Source organism: Vulpes lagopus, chromosome 17 (assembly GCF_018345385.1).
Source record: "Vulpes lagopus strain Blue_001 chromosome 17, ASM1834538v1, whole genome shotgun sequence".
Taxonomy (NCBI): Eukaryota; Metazoa; Chordata; class Mammalia; order Carnivora; family Canidae; genus Vulpes; species Vulpes lagopus.
The window spans coordinates 9,555,414-9,572,985 of NC_054840.1; the positions used below are offsets into that span (position 1 = coordinate 9,555,414).

General features: G+C 38.9%; 2 protein-coding genes across 7 annotated transcripts in view; one reads left to right on the forward strand and one right to left on the reverse strand.

Annotated features, from left to right (window-relative positions):
- The window catches only part of SERPINI1 (serpin family I member 1), a 70,181-nt gene extending 53,640 nt beyond the window's left edge, over nt 1-16,541 (reverse strand). For 2 of the 6 annotated variants that reach the window (XM_041731702.1, XM_041731704.1), the window contains exons 1-2: nt 16,090-16,383; nt 1,194-1,371 (exon numbers count right to left, since the gene is read on the reverse strand). The gene's annotated coding sequence lies outside the window, so the exon portion shown is untranslated. Of the gene's footprint in view, nt 1-1,193; nt 1,372-1,984; nt 2,079-16,089; nt 16,384-16,476 lie in introns of those variants that run through there. The other 4 variants (XM_041731703.1, XM_041731705.1, XM_041731699.1 and 1 more) reach the window with 4 other exon arrangements.
- A 402-nt stretch (nt 16,542-16,943) lies between these two features.
- PDCD10 (programmed cell death 10) overlaps nt 16,944-17,572 on the forward strand; it is a 41,740-nt gene continuing 41,111 nt past the window's right edge. The window contains exon 1 of the mRNA XM_041731706.1: nt 16,944-17,096. The gene's annotated coding sequence lies outside the window, so the exon portion shown is untranslated. The remainder of the gene's footprint in view (nt 17,097-17,572) is intronic.

Here is a 17,572-nt window from a genome sequence, read left to right on the forward strand (position 1 = left end):
GAGATCTGGGAGCAGCCCGTGTTCCAAGTCCATATACCGTACTTCCAGAAGGCTGGCATAGCACAACCTCTTCTGAACAATCTGGTCTTCTCCAAGGACAAACATCCAAGACAGATTGTTTTTCACCTTAAGCAGGTAGCATGTACTATGTTCTGGGCCCTCACAGTGGTGAACATAGCAGACAAGGCCCTGCCTCTTCGAGTTAACACCAAGCAAAGAAATATACATGGAAATACCGAATTGCAAACTGTGTTAAGTGCAATGAATAAAACATACTGTGCTATATGAAAGCCTCACCGGGGGCTTACATCATATTGGAGAGGGGATCAGGGTAGGCCTCTCTGAGCGATGAGGCTGAGAGCTGAAGGTAAATCAGAGTTAAAGAGGGAAGCAGTATTCCAGACAGAGGGAATAACATGAAGGCCCGAGGGCAGGAAAGAGCTTTGTGACTGCTGAATGGAAAGAAAACAGTGAACAAAAGGGAAAAGAGGAGGCCAGCTTCAGTAGCAAGAGGCTAGATCATAATATGGGCTTGTAGGTAGAAAGGATGTTGTGTTTTCTCCGAAATCTATAACAATTTAAGAAGCTGATGTTTATAGGATGGACTATAGGGAGTCCAGAGTAGAAGCCTAGACAAACTGAGACAAACTGAGTGGTTATTACAACAATCTAGGTGAAAGGAGATAGTAGCTGTATTGATGTAGGTAGAAAAAGGAGCAGACCAATTCTGGACATTCTTATTAAGAGAGAGACTAGACAGGAGACATAGGTAACAGAAAGGAAAGATGGTTCTGGGGTTCTCCTAGACCACTTGGGTGGGTGAGAGTACCCTTCTCCAGATGGAGAAGGTTGGACCAAAACCAGAGAGGGGTAAGAAGTCATAAGGAATTTGCTTTGGTTAGATAATTCTGAGATGCCTACAGGACATCCACTTTGGGAGTTAGGGAAGCTGTCAGATAAACAAGGTTAGAGTTTAGAGTACAGGTCTGGGACAGAGATGTATTTGGGAATTGTCAGCATTATAAGACTATCAGGATGGATGAGATTTCCTGGGGAGTGTGAGGGAGATGGCCTATGGCCAAGCTCTAGGAAATTCCATTATGTACAAGACTTGGGAGGTGAAAGAGAGAAAATTATCATCCATGTGAGAAGAGGGCCTGGCAAAAAGGACACAAGGCATGTTTATTACTCACCTAGAAACAAAATTGTATTTTAGTCTCTCTTGACCAACACATTCCAGTTTGGAACAGTACTAGGTAGGCTGGAATAGCTGATGTATTAGGTTGAACCGTGTGAATAGTTTTTTTTTTTTTTTTTTCCTCTTTGGTAGGTCAAAAACAGTCAACACTTGGCAACTTCATGAAGTTCAACCTAATACAAACACAATTTGCAACAAAATCCATTTAAATCATGGGATAGGATGCAGTTCTAAAATGTTGCCCTTTCATATGTGAGACGTAATCTTACATCAGAGGCTCCTCTATTACCTTAGAAATGGCAAAAGACATGAAAACAAATCATACACGCTAATGCTACTTACCACTTACCAATTAGTTCTACCCTGACAATCAAGCTGACAGCCTGAAAATGCCACTGACAACCTATCCCCATATTCTTGATAACCCCAGTAATGGTATTCCCTGGTAAGTGCATTCAGCAGGGTAAGCACTTGCGATTTCACACGTCTCCAATTTTCCGTCTGGCTTAAGAAAAAATCTCTTCACTGAGTTGTCAAGGCATGTGCCCTTCTGACAACTGCACTTTCTTAGTTTTACAGGGTTTTTTTTTTTCCCTCTCATTTATATCACTGAGAGGGTTTACACCATTGATTCATTGTTAATCTGTCTATACATAAAAATTAAATAGTAAACAGTCATTTAAACAGTTTATTGGAAGTAAACAGGCTCTGAATAGGGCTTAAGGGCCTAACAAATAAATAAAGTGACTTTCACAGCAACACATTTGGCTGGGTCATGAAGCTTACTTCATAGGTTCTGAGGTTTGGTGTTTTGGTAGGAATTCTGGGTCCATTTGATAAATGAGATCTTCCTGTTAAAGGTTTTCATTTACAACTTATTCTGATGGGGAGAAAGAAGAAAACATTTCTTAAAATATCAGCTGCTGTACTATTAAACAAATACATAAAGAGAAACTTGTGGTTTTAAGTTGTCAGCCTTACAATCAAATGCTTGCCTTTACTCGTATGAAGACAGTAATTACTCTGGTTTATTATATATTGTTACTGATTCTCAGTGATGGATTGATCATTCATGCTAGTTAGCTAGCTGAACGTTATATTTCTATAAGCTTAAAGTACATAAATACATGTTTTGTAGCACTTAAGAAGCAGGTATCAAACCAAAAACTAAAATTTTCCAATTAAGGTGACATAAAAGGGAGGTGATATGAGCATAAACTAGAGCAACCACAATAATTTTAGGACTGAAAAGAGAGGAAATGAGATAGTATTTTAATTAGACTTCTTTGCTCTAAAGGCAAAAGGAAATTTTTACATAGTATCGATGTCTCCATAAGCCATTACTTTTTATAAATATGAACTAAACTGAATGAGGATGAATAAATACAGATTTAAATAAATAAAAAAATTAAATAAATAAATAAATTTGAATAAAGACAAACAGATTTAAATACTTCAGTAGATTCGTAATCGTTACTATCTTTTTAGGTTTCTGAATTTATAGTTTAACGTGGTAAAGAGCATATTAAAATCCTCCCATCTTAACCATTTTTAAGGGCAAGCAATTGTTACTTTTTGAACAATTATTCAGACTCATGACTTTCTTAGTCATTCTTCCTTAGCCACTCCCCTTACCTCATTCCAGGGGTCACAAATTGAAATGCCTACAAGAGGTGGGGGGCACAAGGTAAATGACCCTAAGCTGCTCCATATAAGAAGAGAAATGGTGGTGATTATGGAAAACTGGTATTTAAATAAGTAAACAGACACACACACACACACACACACACACACAACTTACCTGTGGGCTGACTTCCGACTTGTTTTGTAATCTCTGTACCATAGCTATAACACACAGGACAAACACTGCCGTGTTCTCCAAATTTTCCCTGAATCTCCATCATCATTACTGCCATTTCTGGGTCAGCAACTTGCTTCTGCTTCTTCCCAAGTCCATTTCTGTCCTCTTTTTATTTTTTATACGTTTATTCACTCATTTCCCTTGAATCCAGATCTGATATCAAGCCCATACTTTCATCTCTAGATTGTTTTATGTATTTTAATTCTACACAATCAGTACAAATAGGCTCATGTCACGGCTATTAAATGTTCAGTAGGAATCACATCTTTACCAATATAAAATACCCCTTTCCACCAAATTAAAACCCTTGCCTTGAATTGTCTTGTTTTAAAAATATGGCCACGCTGTATTTTTAAATTAATCTTTGTCTATTAGTGTTTTGCCATCTTTTGACTTTAAACTGGTAGCATTTTGCCTAGCCTTGTCTCTTTTAAAAACCAATAGTTTGATTTTGTTTTTCACCCAGCATGGTAATTTCTACCTTTCCATAAAAGACTAAATCTATTGGTAATTTTAGTATAAGTGTTTAGCACTTTGTCATGCTTATCTTTTACTCTTTGCATTGATCGTGTTCCTTTCCTATGTTCTGAAATATATATTTTCTATGAATGTGAAGAAAAAAACATCTACTGAATCCATGATGTATACAATAAGGCATTTTATACACTTTCTCATATAGCCTCCTGAGTTTTTGAAGTGATCTGAAGTACTTGATCCAGAATACAATTATTAACTTTTTCCTACTATAGGAATCTTATTTCATAAGAATTAATTTTAACATCTTGTTTTAAAACAACAGTAGCAACTATATAAATGTCATTTGTTTCATTATTTCATAGTCCCAATCTTGAATTCTTGATTATCATTATTTGGCAAGTATGTATGCATTTTTTGTTGTTGGTGGTGATGGTGGTATATGTGTCTTTGTATGCCTAAAAGATTGGTTTTTTTTTTTTTTTTTTGTTCTCATGCACATTGAATCACAACCCAGCTGGATAAGCAGTTTTGAATCATAAATGTATTCCATTGCAATTCTGTACACAGTGGTCTACTGCCTTCATTACTAAATGCTGCAGAAGACAAATCTAATGACAAGATGATTTCCACTCCCTTTATTTTTACTTGCAGTTCTTTAGGTTCTCCTTCCTCTTCATTTTAAAATAAAAATTAACAAATGAAAAAACAACTTTAACAAAGTATGGCTAGACCTTGGTCTCTATTTGCTAATTTTACCTGGTGTTCTGTGACAAAATTATATAAGATGAGACTATTTCCTTCTATTTTGTCTGCAAGACTGGGTTCCTTATAATTCAGTCTTCTATAACTCTTCCTTATATATATTTTTTTCAATTTTATAATATACAGTTAGCCTATGAACAATGTGAAAGTTAGGGGTTCTGACCTCTGTATGGTTGAAAATCTGTGTATAACTTCTGACTCCTCCAAAACTTAACTACAAATAGTCTACTGTTGTTCAAAAGCCTTACGGATAACTTAAACAGTCGATTAATACAAACTTTGTATATATTTATATACTGTATTCTTTCAATAAACCTAGAAAAAGAATATATTAAGAAAATCAGAAGGAAAATACATTTGTAGTACTATATTTATCAAAAAGACCTGTAAGTGAACCTGTGCAGTTCAAACTTGTGTTGTTCAAGGGTTAACTATACTCACATTTTTACATGCACATTTTTAAAGTATATAGTTCAATGGGTTTTAATATATTCATTAAGCTGTACCATCCCACTATTTATTTTTGGAACATTTCATCATCCCAGAAAGAAACCTTATAACCATTAGAACTGATCCTACATTTCCCATGTCCCTTGGTATTAACCTATTTTGTCTTTATGGATTTGCCTATTCTGAATATTTTATAGAAAACATAGCCTGTTGTGTCTTTTTTTTTTTTTTTTTAGCCTACTGTTTTCAAGAGACATTCACATTGTAGCATCTTTCAGTTCTTCATTCCTTTTTATGGTCAAATAATATCCCATTGTTTGGCTACACATTTTATTCATTCATTGAGCGCCTTTTAGTTTTTAGAAGGGGGAGGGGAAGAGAATCTTTTTTTTTTTTTTTTAAAGATTTTATTTATTTATTCATGAGAGAGAGAGAAAGAGAGAGAAGCAGAGACATAGGCAGAGGGAGAAGCAGGCTCCTTGCGGGGAGCCCGATGCGGGACTAGATCCCAGGACCCCGGGATCATGCCTTGAGCCAAAGGCAGATAGATGCTCAACTCCTGAGCCATCCAGGCATCCCAAGGAGACAGAGAATCTTAAGCAGGTTCCACTCCCAGCACAAAGCCCAACACGGGACTCCATCTCACAACACCTGATATCATGATCTGAGCCGAAATCAAGAATCAACACTTAACTGACTGAGCTACCCAGGCACCCTTTACACTGCTTTTTGACTATTAATAATGCTTCTATGTAACATTTGTGTACAAGTTTTCATTGGACCTATTTTTTTTTCAATTCTATAGGCATATGCCTAGAACGTAATTAATAGGTCATATACTAACTATATGGTTGACATTTTGAGTACTGGCTAAATTGTTTCTCAATGTGGCTGCACCACTTTGTATTTCCACCAGGAATTTATGAAGGTTTAATTTTCTCCACATCCTAGTACTTGTTACTCTTTTCTAGTTTATATCTAATGGATATGAAGTAGTATCTCATTGTAGTTTTTGATTTCCCTCTTCTAGTGACCAATATTATGTATCTTTTCATTTGCTTATTGGGCATCTGCATATCTTCAGAAAGAAATATCTATTCAAATCTTTTGCTTAGTTTTTTATTTTTGAATTATATATATAAAAAAAGTTCTCTATGTCCTTGGCTGTCTCTTCCCAAATATTTGATTTACAAATATTTAAGCACTTTCTGTGCTTTGTCTTCTCATTTTGTCTTTTTAATCACAAAAATTTTAAATTTGATGAAGTTCAATCCGTATTTTGTCACTGTGCTTTTGGTGTCATATCTAAGAAACAATTGACTAATGCAAGGTGATGACAACTTGCTCCTGTTTTCTTTGAAGTATTTTATAATTTTAGCTCTTATGTTTAGGCCTGTGATCTATTTTGAGTCACAGTTTTTGTACATGGCGTGAGGTGGGCCCAATTTCATGCTTTGCAGGTGGATGTCCATTTTTTTTTTTTAAGATTTATTTATTTATTTATGAGAATAGAGGAGAGGCAGAGACACAGGCAGAGGCTCCCCTGTGGCGAGCCTGATGTGATTCCAGATCCCAGGATCTCACCCTGAGCTGAAGGTAGACACTTAACTGCTGAGCCACCCATGCATCCCCAGTTGTTTCAGTATTATTTGCTGAAGACTATCTCTTGTCAAACATCAATTGACCATAAATGTAAGAGTTTGTTTCTGGACTCTCAATACTGCTCCACTAATAAATATATGTTTGGGTACACTGCATTTTCACATAAATTTTAAAATCACCTTGTCAATTTTTTCAAAAAAGATCTATTTTTATTAATTGGACCTACAGATTTGGGAAATAGCACCATCTTAACACAATATCGAGTGTTTCAATCCATAAACAGAAGATATCTTTCAATTTATTTAGGTCTTTTTAAAACTCTTTTAGTGATATTTTGTACATTGTTTTATATTTTTGGTATAAGTCTTTACTTTCTAAGTATTTAATATATTTTGATGCTATTTTATTTTTCTTAACTTTGTTTTTGGAAGTTCTTTGCTGGTATATAAAAATACAATTGATGTCTTTATATCCTGCAACTTTGCTGAACTTATTAGTTCTAATAGTTTTGTGTGTGTGTGTATGGCCTTTCTAGAGTTGTCTATATGTAAGACCATTTTGTCTGTGAATAAAGATAGATTTACTTCTCCCTTTCCAATCTGGATGTTTTTATTTCTTTTTCTTGGCTCATTACCCTGGCCAGAATCTCTAGCACAATGTTGACTAGACAGTGAGAGCAAACATCCTTCTTATTCTTGATCATAAAGTAAAATATTCATTCTTTCACCATTAAAAATGGTATTAGCTGTTGGGTTTTGCATATATCCTTTATTAGGGGAGGAGATTTTCTATTCCTAGTTTGTTAAGTATTTTCATCATGAAAATGTGTTAAATGCTGTAACTTTTATTCTATTGATGTGGTATATAACACTGATTGATTTTCAAATTAAACCAACCTTGCATTCTTGGAATGAATCCTACTTGATTACAGTACATAATTTTTATTTGTTGCCAGATTTGATTTGCCAGTATTTTGTTGAGGATTTCTGAGTATATATTCATATTTTCTTTCTTTTTTTTCCTGTTTTGGTAATAATTTGCCCATTTCATCTCGGTTATATAACTAATACCATGTAATTTATCATAGTATTCCCCGAATAATCTTTTATTTCTACAAGATTGGTAGTGATGTCTCTTCTTTAGAATATTCACTTTTAAATACACTTTCTTCTAAATTCGAATAGTCTCTTAGCTTCTTTCTTAATTGACTGACATGGCTTCCTACAATATTTACTATGTTGTTCATATCCTTCTTTTTAAAAAAAAGAGAGAGGACAGAGACATAGGCAGAGGGAGAAGCAGGCTCCCTGCAAGGAGTCTGATGTGGGACTCGATCCCAGACTCTGGGATCATGCCCTGAGCCAAAGGCAGATGCTCAACCACAGAGCCACCGAGGCGTCTCTATGCTGTTCATTCTTAAATGTATTTTTTTTTTAAAGGTTTATTTATTTGAGAGACAGAGACTGAGTGAGTGAGAGAGAGCATGAGTGGGGGAAAGGGCAGAGGGAGAGGGAGAAGCAGGCTCTCTGCTGAGCAGGGAGCCCGATGCAGGTCTTGATCTGGGGACTCTGGGTTCATGACTTGAGCCTCAGACACTCAACCGACTGAGCCACCCAGGCACCTCTCTTAATTGTATTTTAAAGTTTGCACTTTACTTTTCCATATATTGAGATTGTTTCACTTTTATGTTATTCTCATTATACCTATACAATATTTTGTGCAACACTTGAAAATTTTTTACAATTAGATGATACCATTTCCAGTTTCCTGAACATTTTAGCAGTAGGATGTACTTAAATTTAGAGTTTTTAGTTTTCATTTGAATTAAGTTATAGTTCACTTAAAATAATAAATCATAACAAAATAAAATCTATCATTTAATAAAATAACATTTATGAAGATGCCAGATATTCTGCAATGTACTTTGTATGAAATCTCATTATACCAACATAAATAGCCTTTGAGTCAAGTTACAGTTTACAAAACCAAATTTGAATCCAGTTTTGTTGGACTGCAGAGCCCACATTCTTTAACTAATGGTTGACAAACATTTTTAAAAGGGCCAGATAGGAAATAGTTTAGGCTCTGGGCCCTGTGGTCTTTGTCACAATGATTCAACTCTGCTGTTGTATCAAGAAAGCAATCTTCATGATATGTAAATGCTGGGCATAGCTGTGTTTCAATAGAATTTGATTTATAAAAAAAGTAGTGTGCCTGTAGGCACAGTATGCCACCTTGTGCTCCTAACCAACACCCCACACTGCCCTACTTCTTTCTCAGAGCCATCCCGATTGCCACATTAGATCAATTTCTTCTGCTTCTGGGCTTCTACTATAGCAGCTGTTGTAATACCAGTTTTAAGTCACATATTTTTATGTAAATGTGTTTTTATATAAATGTGTCTCCCAATGTCTTCTTTTATTTACTGTATTAAAAGATTATGCCAAGGAGTAAATGTCTTAATACAGTTTGTTCTCTCTCTCTAAGGTACCCAAACCCATACTACAAATTGTAAAAGTAGTTTAATATCTCTGATTAGGAGGGGTTTTTAATGTTGAAAGAATATGTATTTGTTTCCATTTTCTTATTTTCAACTTTTCCCTCAGACTTTCCTAACCTCAAGGAATCACTGGTTATCAAAACTGTAAGTCAAAGATGTGTCCTTGTAAGAACTAGTCAAAATTTAGGTAATAATTACTGAATGGATGTCAGTAATATTTTTCACATTTTAGGAACGAGTAATAACACCATTTTCCAGGATTAGATTTTTTAGAGTGAGCTCCTCTCTATGAAACAATGGCATGTTTTCCTTTTATAGGCAGCTAAACAAATCTCTAAAAGGAATCAAATATCCAATTGTTCTTTCGTTTGTATTGTATCTATATTCTCAAATGCAGTTTACTTGGAGATTCTTTGATACCTTGAGTTTTAAAGCAGATTTATAACAGAATCATCCTTTCAGGTATTATTATGTCTGTAATAAAAAGTATAGGTCAAGTATTAAACGTGGTATGGGCCAGATGACCTTTAACCAGAGATATCATCAGTCTCTGACGAATGCCTTCGCTCAGAGACTTGAAATTTGGTAGTCATAGAAGTGAAAACTTAGGTTTAAGATGGTTAGCATTTTTTAACCTGGGTGGAAAACAACAAATAAGCATGAGGCAGAAGTCAGGATGAGAGGAAGTACAATTGAAAATTAATATAATTTTAATTATCAGACAATAGTTGAAACTATTGACTGGTTACCCCCATTCTCAAGTCACTTTTTACCTACTTTATCCACCACAAAAGCCCAAAGTCATTGATACTCTAGCTTCCCTTAAAGCTAGGGCCACCCAGAAGCTAGGGACCAGTAGATCCATAGGAGACATTTGTAAGAGGAGGTTGTTGGGAAAGCTATTATTTCTTGCTTAAAAGAGAAAGACTCGAGTGGTACACTCATTCCTTATCCTTCCTGCCCTGAACTAGAATATGATATTTGGATCACCAGGAATATCCATCTTGTAGCAAGCACGAGAAAGGACATGAGGATAAAACCCTTACAACATTGAGCCTCTAAACCAAAAGTAAACAACTTCTTTTAGACTTCTTGTTTTGGAATAATAAATCCCTATTGTTTTATGTTATTGTATGTAAAACTGGAAGCTGAAAGCATTTTTAATTGACACATACTATAAAACTATTTTTTAATTGTCAATTATTTTGGGGCCGTATAATATAAGTAAGAATTTGCTGTTTTAGATAATCTTGGTAGTAAGATTTCTTCTGCAAAATGTTTAACTTTATATTAGTAATTATTAGCTGAATCTGCTCTCATGATAAAAAAACATGAATAGTTATTATTAGGCCTTTATAATTTTAGGTTATTGTCATTTTAGTATAATTTTTAAAAAGTTCCCTGATTTATATACCATCGTTATGTGGCTGTAAGGATACTGGTGTTATCAAAATTATATCCAGTATTATATGTCAAATGACTTATGATATAAAATACAATTTAGGGGATCCCTGGGTGGCTCAGCGGTTTGGCACCTGCCTTTGGCCCAGGGCGCGATCCTGGAGTCCCGGGATCAAGTCCCACGTCAGGCTCCTGGCGTGGAGCCTGCTTCTCCCTCTGCCTGTGTCTCTGCCTCGCTCTCTTCCTCTCTCTGTGTCTATAATAAATAAATAAATATTTAAAAAATTAAAAAAAATAAAATACAATTTAATCTGCTTTGAACGTAAAACAAGTGATTTAATATATGTAAGGAATTTAGGATATTTCTTACAGTTTCTTAACTGGACGGCTGATTATATCTAAAAAACATTAATTGCTTCAATGATTTTAGATTGCTTTGTGAAGTACTCAAGAATTAAATGAATGGCAAAATTATACATCATAATACAGTGTTTATAGCACATTACTAAAAGGTGGGAAAACAATAAAGTTTATTAATTCTTCCTACATAGGGTTAAAGACCTTAAATAAAACTAGTTAGTTTTTCAAAGCAAAATTTAGGTCATCAAGAAAATAACAGAAGCAATCCAAAATGGGCAACATATCAAAAGCACTGCAGTGAGCTGTTCCGGGCCCATTTAAAAGAAGCCAAGCTGCTAGGAGGGAAATGGGCTTCAAGTTGTTAGGTACTCATTAAATTGCTAGATTGTGCAATAGATATCACTTTGTGACACTCGAGTTACTGTTATTGACAACTCTGATATGAGATAGATCTGGGAAAAACAGTACACTTAGGAAAATGAGATTATTAAATCAAAATAAATTCCATCTGCCTTCCTTCCCACACTAAATTAGGAGTGGTGAGGAGCTCAGAAGGCTCCTTTCCTAGGCAGAACCAGGAGGAGGTCTTGAAGCAATGGCTGGAGCTGGAGGTACCATGCACACTTCAGCAGCTATGAAGTACAGAAGGCTAGCACTGAGCACTGTTAACGCCAAATCTCAGAATTCATCCCTCCCCCATGCTTGCTCAAAGATGACAAATGCCTGTATAATTTAGGTTTAATAAGCCTGAAGCAGGCCTCCGGATGCAACCATTTCACTAAAAACTGAACACCTAAGACCAGTTAAAAATATTAGTTACGATAAAGCCTCATATTACATTTATCTGTTTTCCTCTAAGTCTCTATTTCTGTGTCAAGAAAGAAAAGTCATAGAAAGTATGTATGAGTGTGTGGGGAATGTTACTTAAAGGTATATCTTTAAGTCAGCAAAATTTTAGAGGCAAAGAGAGACCAAACTCCAAAAGGGATCCAATTAATAACTTTATATCTAAAGTATACTCATACATAAGGTTGCAATTAATAGCAATGTTTGCTCTATTCATTCACAAAGTCAATAGTAGACACCAATATTTATATTTAGCTCTATTTAAGCAACTGTTGTGGGCAAAGTGCTGCATTTGGTGCTAAAACAGTTGTCTAAGAAAAAAATCACTTTTCTAGTTGTAGCTGTTTGTGAAAAATGTAAAACAGTGTTTCATTATAGGTTGTCAAATATTAAACCAATTGTTACCAAGTACAGACTTTCTATAAGGCTCTTAAATAGAAAGGCAAATGAAGCTCAGTTCTGAAGTTACTAAGCATCTTGTGAAGAAGACAGTTATGAACTCAGCTAACTCTATACAAGGCACAATGCTAAGCATGAAGAGTAATGCCGAAGCAACATGAAGAATGAAGCTAATCATCGATTCTAAGCCAATCTGTATCTGTTTGCATGCTGGAAAGATGTTTAAAAAGTAAAGAAAAGGCAGTTAAATATCTGCTATTATTAAATTTACTACTAAAAAACCATTTGTAATTAACTCAAATTCTCCAGGTCTTATAATAATGAAAGGACAATCGCATTTGAATTCTTCATTCTAACACTAATCAGGTTAATTTGTTTCTGGAAGGCTGAATGCAAAAGACAATAAGTGCCCAGCTCCACATGTGTTTAAATATAGTCTGCCTTCCTTTCTTGTTTTTTGTTTTTGTTTTTTTTTTTTTAGAAATGATAAGAAAAATGGAAGAACAAATTCGCTTTTTACAGAATGAAATATGTGTTTCATGAATAAGCTTCAACAAAGGTACCTTACTCAGGTAAAAGGGTATTGAGTCATAGAGTTCCCTGGCTAGAAAATGCAGACCTTGTTTGCCACCAATCAGAGAGCCCTTTCCCCTCATCCGTATTCCCTATCTCTGGGATGAATTTAGAAATGTTGGCACACAAAATTGTACATCATTCTTTGTAGCCCACACAATCTGAATGAAATTGGGCCCAAAGGACATTTTTGCAAAGGCCAACCAGCACAAAGACATTCTCAGAAAGCCTAATGTATAGTAATTATTCTGTGAGGTCAACTTAACTCTTGTCTATCAAAATGCAAAATGTCTCGATGTGTACATTAAAAACATCTTAGTCAGTAGTTTTAATTCAGTAAGCGGTTATAGGGCCACTTCTTCATGTTGAGCAGAGGATGCTCAGAACAAGCAGGAGATAGGAAAGAAGTATGTTGTCTCCAGGAGCTAATAATCTAGTTATTTAAAACACACTTACTGAACTTCAAGCACTAAATTTTGAAAACATCAGAAGACTGAAAACAAAACAAAAACAAATCCCTACCTTTGTATAATAATTAATCTTGATCCCCCAAAGCAGTACTTAACCCTTGGAAGTTTGCTGTAAAAAAGGGGGGGGGGTGTTCTTGCTCCTCTGTAGGGTCTGATTCAAGAATCTCTGTTACTAGGGTGGGGAAACACCTTTTAGGTTTTTACTTGTTTTTTAATATTATGTCCAAATAATTCATTCACTTAGAAGTGAATGTATGAGCAGAAGATCTTTTTTTGCTTTGTTTTAATAACCCATGATTACTCAAAATCTAATGAAATAATGTCAGTCTGACTCCTGTTTAAAAGGACAATATAGGAAAGTACTGTTTCTCACTATGGGTATTAAGCTTCTGGAAATGATTGGGGGAAAAAAACCCAGGGAACCACTTATAGGCATTTAACAAAACAGATGGAATCTCTTTTCTCTCTTGCTAAGGACAGTTTCTCAAACTGTTTATCAAATGATACTTTTCGTATCTATCCCCTTCTATTAATCACCTTCCCAACACACCAAAACCATTTGATCTTGAACCTTTAAGTCTTGTTCTTTTTGTGCTGCATGCATCAGTGAATCCTCCTGTTAGAAAGAGAAATCCATGCTACTCAATTATTTTCACTTAGTAAGTTTACAGTCAGAATTTTGGATTTTAAAAAAGTTCAAAATATACTGTAATTTGAAATTAACCAAGTCTTTTGGCTAAAGAACAGTGATCCCCAGAGCACTGTTCATTCCAGAGAGACATTCTGCACTCTGTTGGTTTTTCTTTCTCATCATATCATATGCTAATAGCTATACGCAAGTAGTAAAAATCAAGAGCAGAATAAATAATATGTTTTAACCTAGGTAGTGCTTTACATAAAATTATAAACTGTCACATAAAGAATCATCTTGACACCAATAACATCATACAGTCAAGAAGTCTTTAGATTATCTGAGATTTAATGTGAATATCAATTTAAAATCTCTTGACACAAGCTCAAGGTAACAAATACCCAAGTACTATACATTGCTAAGGATTTTCTCCCTTATAAAAAAAACATGGTCTTACTCCCAAATAATACAGGAACCCAATCTCTTTTCGGGGACAAATTAAAGGGGATTCAAATCTTGGAAGCAGGCAAAAAAATCCAGTACTTTAATACTACAAACTCATTGCACTCCTAATGAGACTCTATGACACCTCACAGCAGAGGACCCAGAGATAGTTCTAATTCAAAGTACATCTGAATTTCAACTGTTTTGATATTTTTTCTATCCCAGCTCCTTATTAACTGATTCTCAATATTCCCAGTATTATTATTAATTATTATTATACAGGGTAAATAAATTAGTGACAGCAAGTGTTCAATTTTACAAAATCAATCAGTGCCAGAGACTAAGGAAGATGCTAAGACCCTGACTCAGAACAATCTACTTTATCATAAATAGCAAGGGTAAAAACAATCTTTTCCAAGCCTCACAATACTCTAGTATCCATTTTTTTTTCTCCTAAAATCATTTACATAGGATCTCATCAGCTATGTGGATTAATAGGCTCTCCAGTGATACAGCAAAGATAATCTCAGATCCTTATCAGGGCTAAGTTTAGTGGCTGCTATTGCTTTTTCTTTCTTCTAAGCTCTCTGCTGCTTCTAATACCTGATCTGCTCGGGGACAATCTAAAAGCAGCTGTTTCTCTAAGATCTGTCCATCTATATATTTCTCTGGCGTGTAAGAATGTGGCAGGGGGTGCTGGAGGGGAGGAGTAAATACACTGATAAGTCATTTAGGCTTATCAGTAAGCAGCACTCAGTAGGATAGAACTTTAACCTGTGAAGAGAATTCCTTCTGGCCATTTCTTTTCAAAAAGGAATTTTGTGTGTGTCACAAAAACAAAATCCGAAAATCCTAAGTAAATGAGGAAAGCATGCAAACACGAAAATAAAAGGTAATTTCTCCATTGTATTGATCCTAGGTAGGAAAAAAAAAAAAAAAAAACCCACCCAGATTATTCACCCAGACCCAGGAGTACACAACTGTCACAATGAAAGCATTTCAGAGCAAAATGTGCTGCAATATGCTACTATGATTAAAAGCCATGTAATCTGAAAGACCTCTGTAACAAAAAGAAAAATAGCTATTTACACACTTTTCTAAAAAAAAAAAAAAAAAAAAGGCTGCAGTTTTGTGATAGTTACACAAAGGGAGGTGTGACTTTCACCTATACCTAGTATTAAAACCGTATTTTCATCCACAGGTATTTAATAACATTCGAAGAAATTGCACATGGTTTAACACTAAGAATAAACTACTATTTTATGATACTATTACATGTGTTTTACGCCTAAACCCGTCACAACACACACTGGGGGTGATCATTTAGCACACACTCCCTAAACAGGAAAGGTCTTCACACAGTTTTTTCCTGTACTTTAGTTTTTTTTTTTTTTCCCCAAATGTACAATTACCAGCCCCAAAAGAGAGGATAAGGAGCGGCAATGAAGTACACCATATGTTCCCACTGTAGGCTGAGTCCTGGTCTTTGTTCCAACATCCTAGAGCCGCTGTTAGGAAAGCCAAGTATCCATCCATGAAAGCGGTTTTACGGTATTGCGGGCAAAGTTATACTTCTGATAGGTTTGGTCATCTCGATCATTCCTGCCTGCATTTGCTCCCTTAACACAAATCCCTTTCGATTTTGGGAACCTGCGGTAAACCACCCTGGAAAACAGGTCGGTCGCAGGACAACCTGATAAAGCAACGCACAGGGCAAACACTGAAGAAGAAATGCAAAGTTATTTTCCTAGTGCAAGAGTTTTTAAGTAATTCCGTATCAATGACAAAATCTTTTTTTTTCTTTTTTTTTTTGCCAGCTGCGCACCTACCCAGATATCTTCCACCTTACCCTCAATTAGCAGGGTTTCGCTCAATCTTAACATCTCCCAGAACAGCTTTAATGCTATAACTCACACCAAAGACCACTAACCACGCCCTTTATACCCAGAATCAAGCCACCTTTTGCTTCCCGTCCCCCCCCCCCCCCAAAGTCCAAAATGCACATCCGATTTCGTCTAAGAGGGTCCGCACCGGGTCCCTACCCCGAGTCGGAGACCCCAGCTGCGCCCTGGGGATTCCCCTGGAAGTCGCTCTCTCCCGGGCGCCCACGCTTACCTCCCACACACCTGCAACCCCTGGCGGGATGCTGGAGCCGATGCTCGGGGGACCGCGCTCCGCTCCGCTCGAGCTCCTGCTCTCGGCTCTCCCGGGAAACTAGAGTCCAGCCTGCGCCTCGGGCGGCCACGGGGACCAAGCTCCGCCTCCCCCTCCTCCGGTTGGCGAACTCGGCGGCTGTCGCTCCTCCCCCTGCTGCTCCCGCGGCCGCCCCGGCTGGCGGCGGCGGGAAGCGGCTGCGCCCGAACCTTCCCGCTCCCTGCACTTCTGCAGCTGTTCGGCCGCTTCCCTTCCCCGGGGACCCCCCCTCCCCGGGCTCACACCTGCAGCTGCTTCCTGCCCCGCCCCGCCCCGCCGCGGGCGCCTCCTCGAGAAGCCCAGGCTCACCCGATCCCTTCCCGACGCCGCCTGGCGTGCCCGGGGCTCGTCCGCTATCGGGGAGGCCGCTGCTCCGGCCTGGACGCATCCCCCCTCCCCCCCTCCCTCCCTCCACCCCGGCGACTCCCCGCTCGGTGCAGCATCCGCGGCTCAGCCGCCCCACGTTACCCGCCTCAGGACCTCCCCCCCGCACCCCCGTCCTTCCTGGGCCCTGCCAGCCCGCCCCCACAATGGGTGAGTCGCCCGCAGGGCCGAGCCAGCACCCCGATTGGTGCAGGTGAGCGCCGACCCCGCCCTTCCTCCTCCTCTCCGACACCCTCTCTCTCCGTCTCACCTCCTCCCGCAAAGGCAGGGAACTCTCCTGCTATTGGCTAGAGCTGTCCCCACCCATCGCCTTGGGCTCTACCGCACGGCCTGCCGGGAATCGTAGTCCGGCCCGTGTCGGAATGGCCGCCGGCGGCGGCTGGCGGGACTACAAGTCCCGAAAGGCCCCTGCGCGACTCCGGCCGGGCAGGATTCCGGACAACGCCTGGTTCCTCTCGGGTCCTTCCGGCGTCGCCGGAGTGAATTGATCCGGGAGTTGAAGAGGGCTCCGAAGGTGGGAAGTGAAGTCCGTGCCTCAGTTGCCGGTAAGGTGTGGCCGCCCCGTCCCGGGGTGCGAAGCCCCGAGCGGCGCGGAAGAGGGCGGGGGTCGCGCGGGGGTCGCGCGGGGGCCGTCGGCTGGGCTGTGGCGGGCGGCGCGGACGCGGCTGGGAGCGGGGCCCTCTGGGCGTCAGCGAGGTTCCCCGGCGCGAGCGGCGGAAAGCGGGCTCGGAGACGCCGCCTGCCCGGTTCGGGCCCGGACGCCTCCAGGAAGTCTCCTCCAGGTGGGGGCGGGAGGGGAAGGGCGAGCCTGGCCTCGGGTGCCCCGGGAGGAGGGAGCGGGCGGATGTGCCTGGGGTGGGGTCCTCCGAAGGTGTGGCCTGGGGCGCGCCGAGGTGGCTGCTGCTCCCGGCCCTGCGCTGGCGGGTCGGCTGGGGAGGAGGGAAGGGAGGGGCGCTGGGGAGTCGGCTCTCGGGGTGACCCCGGCTGTGCCCTCTGGGGAGGAAGAGTGCGCCGTGGGCTG